The sequence below is a fragment of the Physeter macrocephalus genome, chromosome 7 (assembly GCF_002837175.3).
Source record: "Physeter macrocephalus isolate SW-GA chromosome 7, ASM283717v5, whole genome shotgun sequence".
NCBI lineage: Eukaryota > Metazoa > Chordata > Mammalia > Artiodactyla > Physeteridae > Physeter > Physeter macrocephalus.
In genome coordinates this window covers 50,550,267-50,561,529 of record NC_041220.1, presented here as the reverse complement: position 1 = coordinate 50,561,529, position 11,263 = coordinate 50,550,267, and positions in this window count along the sequence as shown.

Sequence of the window (11,263 nt, the reverse complement as noted above, 5' to 3'; positions counted from 1 at the left end):
AGAATCTTCCTTCCTGCTTCATACCTTTGGTTGCTTCTTCCTCCAGGGTGGTCCTTTGATGCCCACTTTAGTGAGGGCATCAGGAGGAAGATGGTACAGTGCGGTGGTACCACACATTGCCATGCTGCTGGCTGATGGGTAACCAAATAGGACAAGGCAAGTAGCATCCTTCCCCTACTAAAGACCTCTCTAATTTGTACTGCCTAAATGCCCCAAACGTTATGTATGAGCTCCAGGAAACCTCAGGAGGGGTCTGGTCTGTATCTCCTCTGATAACATTTTTTGCACACGTGATAGGGTAAAAGCCTTAATAATATATAAATATTCCCAGTACGTTTCTTAGCATCATCCTCCACCAATGAAGAGGATGCTGTCTTTGGCGGCTCAGTTTTTTCCCTCCCCCGTTACCCCCTCAGGGGACCAGCCCTTACTTTACCATAGATTGTTCCAAAGCTCCCCAGACTAACCAATGTGGCATTTAAATATTTTCCTTTCCTGACTCTCCAATTGATCTGCTTCTCCCAAACTCCTTACTTTCTGCTTCAAGTTATCATCCTTTTTTCCTTTTTTAAACCATTAGGTCAAAATTCACTTTCTTTACTGGACACGCACAAATAAGGAAAACTTGGCGACTTTTTCTTCTGTCCCCAGCCATGCATAGTTTCATGACAGCTCAGCGCTCGTGGTGGGAAGAGCCTCAGAGAAGGATCCTCATCCAATAAACCTGGGCTATTGTTTTTGGATCACAGGCTGTGAATTGATTTATTGTTTGAAGTGATGAAAAAGGGTGTTTGGAGACTCGGAGGAGAGTTTCGCTCTGCGGTGATGCCTCTGCAGTCAGGAAACAGTTTTCTGAGCAATTCGGAGCTAGGGAATGTGGGGTTATTTTGGTAGCTGTCAGCAGGAATTGGCTAGAATCTGTATGTTAAATGAATGCAAACTGCCTATTTAATTATTTAACAACTAGAACAAACATCCCACTGTTGGCAAGTGAAAAACAGCCGACACTCAAACTCTGTAAAATCCCATCTCATTAGTTCCCATGATGTGATGTGACCCTGCTCACACCCACAGCCCTGCCTTCAACCCTCCAGGGCATCTTATCTCGATTTTATTGGAGTTTGCTGGAATTGGAGTGCAAGTGTCCTTAAGCAAGGAAATGCTGGGGAAATAAGAGCAAGTTAACCTCTAAATGGGTTCCAAGGCAACCACTGTGTTGAAACTTCACTCGGGTTCCACTGGCTGTTTGGTTTGGTTTGTTTCCTTCGGCCTCTGCCAGATTGTTGCCATCCTTGTCTTCTGGAAACTGCTGAATTTGAGCAACCAGGGGCAGGAAGTCTCTCCTTAATTTAGGAACGACTACAACAAGAATTCAAACTTGTTATGTTTGAGAAAAGAGCTGTGATAGTATGTTGATTTTACTATTTGCTTAAAAAGACCCTCAAGGTTAATTAGATAGTCCTCTAGAAACAGGCTGAGCTAACTAGAATTTGTGTGGCCTGAAGCATTGAACACTAAGAGACTATTTGATTCTAGCCTCTACCTAGGCAACCCTTTTAATTTACTGTGTGTGTGTGTGTGTGTGTGTGTGTGTGCATGTGTAAATATAAATAAAACTTGCTTTTGCGGTAAAATAAACATTTTGCCATGTTGTATACACATTTTAAAATTTTGGAACCTAGAAACGCCTGAGAAGCATTTAATATGAAAAAATGGCTATTTATAGTCAAGATGAATAGACTAGCTGACATAAATCTATCAAAGTGAACGAGAAGGTAGAGGGAAGAGGAGACAAGTAGAGAAACGAAGGGAAGGAGAGAAGAGAGAACAGACCACATCAAAACTAGGAGAGCTCTGGGTGCCAGAACTAAGCGTTGTGCTTCTTGCTAGTATCTTTTCGCAACTTCTAAGGGCAGCAAACAAGTTGGAGGCCTCGTCTGCACGCAGATTTCCATTTTTATAGTACGTCCCATTCTTAGTGTTTAGTAAATTGATTGGGCTTTAACCTCGTTTTCCATGAAGCCCTACCTTTCGATTTGGGCTAAGAATTATGATTTTGCTTTGCGAAACTGGAACTTTGCGGAGAATCTCCTGCCTCATCCATGGTGAAACCCCAGAGCCGGTGGTTTTTATTTCCACATCCTCAGCAGACACAGCGTAGAGACTGTAGTTAACACCTGCTCATCCTGACATCTCCCTCAGGCGGGGCCCAACCCCTCTTCTTATACTGATACATTCTCAGGACCCCTGTGCTTTTCATTTGGAGCATTTACTCCAGACTCTAATTATATATTTAGGTTGCGATTATTTATGTAATGGTTTCTTCCCTGTTAGATCGCAAGTTCCATGAGAGCTGCAGCCATACCTGTATCCCTTACCCTTGTTGAGACAGCAGCTACACAGGTCTTAGGACGTAGTAATTGTTTGATAAATATTTGTTGAATGAATGCTATACTACTATATATAAGCATGTATGCACATAGTCCTATACTGTAGGAGGCATAAATAGAGTTGACCCTTGAACAATGTGGAGGTTAGGGGCGCCAACCCCCGCAAGCAGTTGAAAAGTCTGTGTATAGCTCTTGACTCCCCTCAAACTTAACTACTAATAGCCTTCAGTTGACAGGAAGCCTTACCCGAGAACAGAGACAGTCGATTAACACATATTTTGTATCTTATACGTATTGTATACCCTATTCTTAAAGTAAGCTAGAGAAAGCAAAACGTTATAAAGAGAACCGTAAGGAAGAGAAAATACATTTTCAGTGCTGTACTGTCTTTCTGATACCGTTTACAAGATGAATCGTCTGTCCGTCAGTACCTACATCAATATTGTCCTATATGATACAAAACACTGTAGATGCCATATGTATTATTAACACTACTCATCAAAATAAAAAGATAATATGAAAAAGAAATGCATATATATTTACAGGTATAACATTCATGCACTGATAACGAAGAAGCAGCAATATGATTGCTTTATGGTAGCCTAGCCTATATACTAATGAATGAATCACTATAAAATTTTTATGGCATACAGCATCACAGTCATGTTCATAATACACTATTGAAAACATTGTTACATTTTTTTAAAAAAACTACTTACCTGTGATGATAGCCTGATATGCAATTTCTTCAGTTCCTAGAGAGAGAGGCGTATGTAGGATAATGTAATTCTTTGAAAGCAAAGTTATAAAACAATAAGGAAACTAAAATGTTATTCATTTTATATTAACTATCACTCATCTTATGCCTACATAAGGATAGATTAATATCTACATATATTTTATGCATGCATGACATAATTTTTTCTTAAAATTTTTTGGCACTTCTGGGCTAATGCATTTCATCTGTGAGCTTGTTCTAATTCTCACAAATCTCCAAAAAAATTTGCAGTATATTTATTGAAAGAAAACACATACAAGCAGACTTGCATAGTTCAAACCTGTGTTGTTCAAGGGTCAACTGGGTGTATTACAGTGTGTATATTCATGGGGTGAATATATAACAGTGTGCATACCACCACCCCCAACACAACATCCAGTATTTACTTAATCTCCCTGAGCCTCATTTCCTCGTTTGTGAAGTGAAAGTTAATGTGCAAACCCCAAGTGCTGGACCAATAGAAGGGCTCAGAATCACCTTTCACTTCAGACCCTGGGATAGAGACCCCCCCATAAATGCCTTACATGCTTCAGGAATGCATTTAAGTGTCTCTCAGTCAAGCTCTCTCTCCACTCAAGCCAGTCCATCATTCAAATTACTCTAAATTTAGGGTCATTTCCAAATATAGTACATTTCCTGGGCAGTTCCTTCCCTGAAAGACAGCCGTGTCCAACCCAAAGTGAGGGCCAATGCTTCTCCTCAGCCTGGTTGCATTTCTGTCTCCCTCTTGGCTGCAGTGTGTAACCTAATTGGGGGCCCATGTGGCCACGTTCATGTCCAAGCTCAGTAGGATGAATTTTTCAAGCATGATTTGCGAGTCACGCTATCACATGTATCCCGAGTCCAGCTGTGTTGCAGCTGCCACCTCCCCTGTATCCGTTCATCTTGCACTTGGATCAAAAGCATGAGTACATTTGCCTGAACTGATTTGGTCTCAGCCCAGCTGTTTGTTCCCCATTGTCCTCAGGATGTTTACAGACCTGCTGTTCTGGCCATTCTTGTTTCATTATCACACTTGGGTCTGAAGAGCATTTTCCCACATGGCCCTAGCCAAAGAGGCAATTTGGCTAGGTCGTCTCTGTTACTGAAACTTCCCTGAGGCATTTATTTCAAACCTTATGATCTAAGTATACAACTGTGTATTTCTACAGTGAAAACAGGAAGAGGGGCTAGGGCTATAGATTTTGTCTGAGACAGGCCATGAGTGTCATTTTTGGCCCCCTAATCTTATGACGTGATTTGTTTATTAGTGTTTGACAAGAGAGCAATTTCAACCGGAGACAAAGCCAGATTCGAGGAAGAAATTCATTCTTCCTCCTATTTGGGTTAATTGGGTAAACATATTTTACCTTCCCGGAAAGTTATTTTGACTGTTCTGAAAACCACTGATGCCTGTCACACGCCAGCAGGTATTTTGTTGGCAGGATCTGTGCCGGCAGAAGAGTGGGCGGGGCAGGGGTGGGCTGGTGGCGTGGAAAGGAACCCGGTGGTTTGCACCGAGGTTCAAAGGCTGGCTGACCCTCAACTGTGAGAATACGTGTGAGTCACCCTCTCTCTCTGGGACTCTATTTCCTCCTACTAATAACGGCACCATGTATTATCGTGTTAAAATCTGTAGTTAAAAATCTGCTTTAGAAGTACAGACTTCCAGACTCCTCCCAAAGATCCTGTTTCAGTGTCTGAAGTGGGACCTGAGTCTATATATTTTGCAGTATCACAGCCCACGGCCAGTGTTTCCTGGCCTACAACCACTGTGAGCTTTCTGATCCAGGATATTTTATACTGTTAATGAAGTGCTCCTTGCTAATGAAGAGCATGGTTCTGATTTCCCAGTAGCTCAGAACATTAAAAGGTGCCACCCACATACCCACGATGGGCTGAGGCTCAGAGCCGCACTCAGGCCAGCATCACGTGCAGTGGTGAGGACTGGACACGTGGCTGGTTGGAACTCGGATGTGCTGTAAGTATAAGATATGCATCAGATTTCAAAGATTTAGGATGGAAAAAAGGAATGTAAAATATCCACTTAATCATTGCATCGACTACATGTTGAAATGAGAGTATGTTGGATATGATGGGTTAAAGAAAATATATTATTCAAGTTCATTTCACCTGTTTCCTTTTTTTAATGTGGCTACTAGAAACCTGAAAAGTCCACCAGTGACTTGCATGTTTCTATTGGACAGCATTGCTATCGAGCACAAGGTAATTTTTTGAGAACAGCATACCCATGAGGATGGACCATTAACATGGACTGTATCATAGTAGCCTTATAAAGCGATCCAGTGTAATTCTGCTGGTCCTGCCCGAACCTCAGCTCCCAGTTTCCATTCTGACTGGTGGAATTTACAATGAAGGCTTGAGAAGGGATTGAACAAGCAGGCGACGGGGATGCACTGTTTCCTAAGTGAGTAGATGTTCTCCTTAAGGCACATCTCCTGCCTGGATCCAGCTCCTTTTAAAAATAGAGAAGTTTTACCCATTCCCATTATAGACTCAGATTTTTCCCACTCTCTCAACCCATTCTTCTCATTCTCCACTTCACCCCTCGGTAACCTAACATCAGGCTGTCCCCTTGATGGTATGACAAACATTAAATTAGAATAAAAAATTTCCCAACAATATCCGTTATAGGAAAAGGTGTAGTGAAGCTGGGACACTTCTGTGTTGTTGGCAGTAGCAAAAATTATAACCCCTTTGGAAACCAATGTGACATCATATTTCAAGAGCTGTATAAATGCTCTTAATCTTTGATTCGGTACAGCCACTCCTAGGAATGTGTCTTAAGGAAACATTCAACAGAAGCAAGATAAATGTATAAAGATATTCAAAGCAGAGTTACCTCTACTACAAAATTAGAAGCCATTTAAACACCTAATCATTGAGGAACAGTTAAGAAAAGTATGCTACACAATTCAATATAATATTATGCATTCATTCAAATTTATAATTATGAAGACTATATAGCAACACGGAAAGTTGTTTACAGGATAATGTTAGATTTTATAAAGTAGAACACATAAATTGTATGTAGATTATGATTGCATGCTAACAATTATGCATACATATGGAAGAAGACTTAGAAGAAATGTGCAAAAATGAAATCTCTGTTAGAGTTATTAAAAAATAAATCAGAGCATTTTAACCAGGGGACTATACTTCTTATGGGATCCAGAGATGGGCTCCCACAGTGTCCATAAATCAAGTTTAAATATGTAATATTTTGTGTGGCTGTGCATAAAATGCATTTTTGAGAAGTGGAAGCATAACTTTCATTAGATTCTCGGAGGAGTTGAATGACCACTTCCCTCCCAAATTAAGAACAAATGCTTAATGATTGTGCTGTTATTTTATTGTTTTAAACATTAAAAGAAAGCGAGGCATCTCCTCTCCAGGGACTACCCCAAGGTGAATTCATAAGCGGACTTGAGGAAGAATAAGAGCCCTTAGATGAGAACGGGTCTAACCCTGGTAGAACTTGTGGGGAGAAATAGGAAAACTTCAGGAACCCCACATATTCCCATTTATAACTGATCTCACTCTCTCCCAGTCCCTCCCATCTCAAGGGCCCAATGTTTCTCCCTGTAAGGACCCTTCCCTTACCCCTCCTTTTTCCCTACTCCACACTAATGTTGCAATCAGGTCAACTCACCCAACTTCAGGCCTTTGTAGCCCTCTAATCTCAGAAACAGTTGCCTGCTAAATGCCCTGCAGGGCTAATGGCTTAGCCTCCTGGGGAAAATCATTGCCTTTCAACAGGTGCTTTGAATGAACAACACTTTACCCCAAAGGAGGGTTAGCACAAGAAGGTATCAGACACTAGGGCGGGGCCAGAGACAGATCCGTGTGGGGTACTGGCTGCTCTCTATCCCTCAGACCACATCGGGGGCCGCCTAGCCGTTTGAAGGATTCCTGGCATGTGAGAGACATTGCTCCATGAGTCCTAGCATTGTTTTCTCTCCTCTGAGCCAATGAAAGAATATGCTAGTCAGGGCCTTTTTAAAGAACCCCTTAGAGAAAACAAATACCATATGATATCACTTATATGTGGAATCTAAAATACAACGCAAATGAATGTATCTATGAAACAGAATCAGACTCAACAAACATAGAGAACAGACTTGTGGTTGCCAAGGGGAAAGGGGGATGGGGCAGGGAAGGATTGGGAGGCTGGGATTAGTAGACGCAAACTTATACGTAGAATGGATAAACAAAAAGGTCCTACTGTATAGCACAGGGAACTATATTCAGTATCCTGTGATAAACCATAATGGAAAAGGATATATATATGTGTAACTTTGCTGTACAGCAGAGATGGGCACAACATTGTAAATCAACTATACCTCAATAAAATAAAATAAAATAAACCTTAAAACAAAAGTCCAACAAAGATCTTAGCTTTCCGGCAAGATTCTGGTTGTTCTTTCTTGTAATCAACTATACCTCAATAAAATAAAATAAAATAAACCTTAAAACAAAAGTCCAACAAAGATCTTAGCTTTCCGGCAAGATTCTGGTTGTTCTTTCTTGTCCATGTACCTTGACAGTGTCTGGATTCAGTCATCCTCCAACCCACCCATCCTCCCTTAGTCCAATGCATCACTGTTGGTTTTTTGCCCTCATTGATGGCTTTGGAGTTGGCAAGATTTTCTTTTTCTGCGACTCTCACTCCCAACACCCCGTAGAGTCTCCTGGGCTGCCTGGAGCTGCAGTCTTGTCCTAATTCATCAGAGTGAGATTTCTTTCATGTTTTCCAGTTAGTCTATTTGCCTGTAAGAGAGGAGATGTTCTGTAATGGACACCTATAAATGAACTGAAGAAAAAGCAAAAGAAATGAGCATTTCAAGAAAAGTAGCCCAGGAGCTCACCCCATGAAGAACTGTCGCCAACTTTACGTGGCGCTCATTTGTTAATGGCCTCACTTCCCAGCATTTCTTTTTCCCCTGACATTTTGGTGAAAGCTTTTTTTTTCCTATTCCAATTTAACATTTACCCCTTCAGCTTTTCTGTCAGACTTATTTTTCCCTGGAAACCTTTAAACTAACCAGATCCAGCAATCATTATTATTTTTTTTTTCTTCATGTGTATATGCCCCTTTCTTTCTAATCACAGATTCACTAGCAGTCTAACTTTCAGGGAAGAGGGCCCCCCAGATCCCAGGCAGTTTTCTCTTGCCCATCTCTGAACATCTCCCAGGGAGGGCAAGATGATGTTAGACTTTTCTTCAAGACCCATTTCCACGCATCGTTGTGGTAAGACGTGGAAAGTTCTTCTTCATGTTTGACAAGCGATGGCCGTCTAACTTGATAATCTCCCACTTGATGGCAGTGGGGCTTTGGGAGCTTGTTGTCATCACCTTGAGGACCTTGATTGTATGAGAAGCAGTCGCTCTTACTTGTTAAGAGGACAGATTGTAGCAGAAAAATACTGGTGATCAGATCAAACCCTGGCCACTTCCTAGCTGTTATGGCCCTTGAAGAAGAAACCAAGCCTCAGTTTCCTCATCCGAAAAAGGTAACATAATAATGGTGGCTGTTTCATAAGTACACACACATTCCATTGTGACAGAGATCAATTGTTGTTACTGAATATCTCTTCTCCTTTTTATCCTCCGTAATAGAATCTTGGATTTTCAGCTGGCTTCTTGGCTGTCTGGAATGAATAAAGTTTATATTTCCCAGTCTCCATGGCAGCTAAATGTGGCCATGGGACTAAGTCCTGGCCAAAGAAACGCAAGTGGAAGAAGTGTGGGTAATTTCCTTGAAGTGTCTTTAAGTTGAGGGTTTGCACTTCTTTTTTTCTTTTTAAATTTATTTATTATTTATTTATTTTTGGCTGTGTTGGGTCTTTGTTGCTGCGGGCGGGCTTTCTCTAGTTGTGGCGAGCAGGGGCTACTCTTCATTGCGGTGCGTGGGCTTCTCATTGTGGTGGCTTCTCTTGTTGCAGAGCATGGGTTCCGACGCACGGGCTTCAGTAGTTGTGGCACGCAGGCTAAGTAGTTATAGCGCACAGGCTTAGTTGCTCTGCGGCACGTGGGATCTTCCCGGACCGGGGCTCATACCCATGTCCCCTGCACTGGCAGGTGGAATCTTAACCACTGTGCCACCAGGGAAGTCCTGGGTTTGTACTTTATCCTTTCATCCTTCGTCTTGTATAAAATTGGGATGCAATGGTGGGAGCTCCTGCAGCCATCTTAAACAATGAGGAGACTTAGTGAATGAAATCCACACATGACAATTAAACAAAATAGAAAGAGCTCAAGTCCCTAACATAACAGAGCACCATAACTGCCTTGGATTTTTTGCCTCCAGAAGTTGGCAGGGGAGAGAGAAATACATCTCATCTAAGTATTGTATTATTTTTCTGTTGCTTGCAGTCAAATTTCATCCTAAACAGGACCCTAAACACAATAATCACTTAGTACATGATAGGTGTCACTTAAGTCATCACCTATGCATTTTGGAGAACCTCTCCCCATCCCATCCAACCCCTACAATATAATAGAACTTGCAGATGCACCTTCTGTGATGCTAACGTTTATTGAGTGTTAACGATGTCCCTGGCAAGATAATAAGTGCCTTACATGGAATATCTCATTTAAACTTCACAACAAACCCACAAGGTTGGTACTATTTTAAACTTTCATTTTATAGACAAGTATACTAATTTCCTAGGACTGCCATGACAAAACAACACAGACTGGGTACCTTAAACAACAGAAATGAATTTTCTCACAATTCTGGAGGCTAGAAGTCCAAGATCAAGGTGTTGACAGGGTTGGTTTCCTCTTAGGCCTCTCTGTTTTGCTTACAGGTGGCTGCCCACTTGCTGCCTCTTCACATGGTCTTCCCTGTGTGCCTGCACATCCCTGGTGTCTGTGACTTAATTTCCTGATATTATAAGGGCACCAGTCAGATTGGATTAGGGCTTATTCTAATGGCCGCATTTTAATGGAATCATCTATGTAAAGGCCCTATCTCCAAATATAGTCATATTCGGAGGTACTATGGTTAGAGCTTCAACATATGAATTTTGGGGGGCACAATTCAGCCCATAACAATGAGGAAACTGAGTCAGAAGAGAAGTAATTTTCCCCAAAACTACACAGTGAGGAAGTAGCAGAAGTCTGGTTCCTGAGTCCAGGCGATGAAACATGGCACATTCCGTGTTTCCATTCCATGTTATCATCTCTAATAAATTTAGCTTGACAATAGGCCCCCAGTTCCCAGAACTCCACACATTTAATGGTCTAAGTTGCAGTAAATCTATAAACACAGATTTGAGCTTTGCGGGGATAGCTTTACGTAATCACCCTTCTCCTTTGTCTTAACCCTGGTTGTCACCTGCTAATTGTCCTGGGGGCCTTTAACCCAGGTCACCACCAAGCACCCCAGTGGCTTCATTTCTCCAGCTCCTGGGGAAATGTACCCCCTGGAGCCCTCTCCCTTCCCCACTAGCCAGTGCCCTGAACACAATGCTTTAGGAAGAGACCTAAACACTTATACAGACATCAAGGAGGAGCTACAAGCTTCTTCCACTCTACCTAACTACGTCTCCATGTGGGTGACTCTAGAAACCTGCCATATTCCCAAACCCCAAGTCTCAAATCCTGAGTCATCAGCGGGAGGCAGAGAGTGACCCCGGCGCACGGGTCCTGGATGCTGCCCTATACCATTGCTTCCTCCCCCACTCTTGTGGTACTTCTGCAGGCACTTGGCTTCTATCCTACTGCCTGTGCCCATCACAGATCATTGCCCTGGCACCTCGTTGAGCACAAGTCTCCCTGGAATCTGTCACTTTCATTGCCCCAGTTTTCTCCTCTGCCATGTCCTGCTGATAGTAAAAATGGAGAACATAGCTGTTGACTTGGATGATTAAAAGCCAAAGAGAGCTCTATTTCCAGCTTAATCACAAATATAAGGTTAAATAAAAATAGCTGCTACTGGGGCTTCCCTGGTGGCGCAGTGGTTGAGAGTCCGCCTGCCGATGCGAGGGGCACGGGTTCGTGCCCCGGTCCGGGAGGATCCCGCGTGCCGCGGAGCGGCTGGGCCCGTGAGCCATGGCCGCTGGGCCTGCGCGTCCGGAGCCTGTGCTC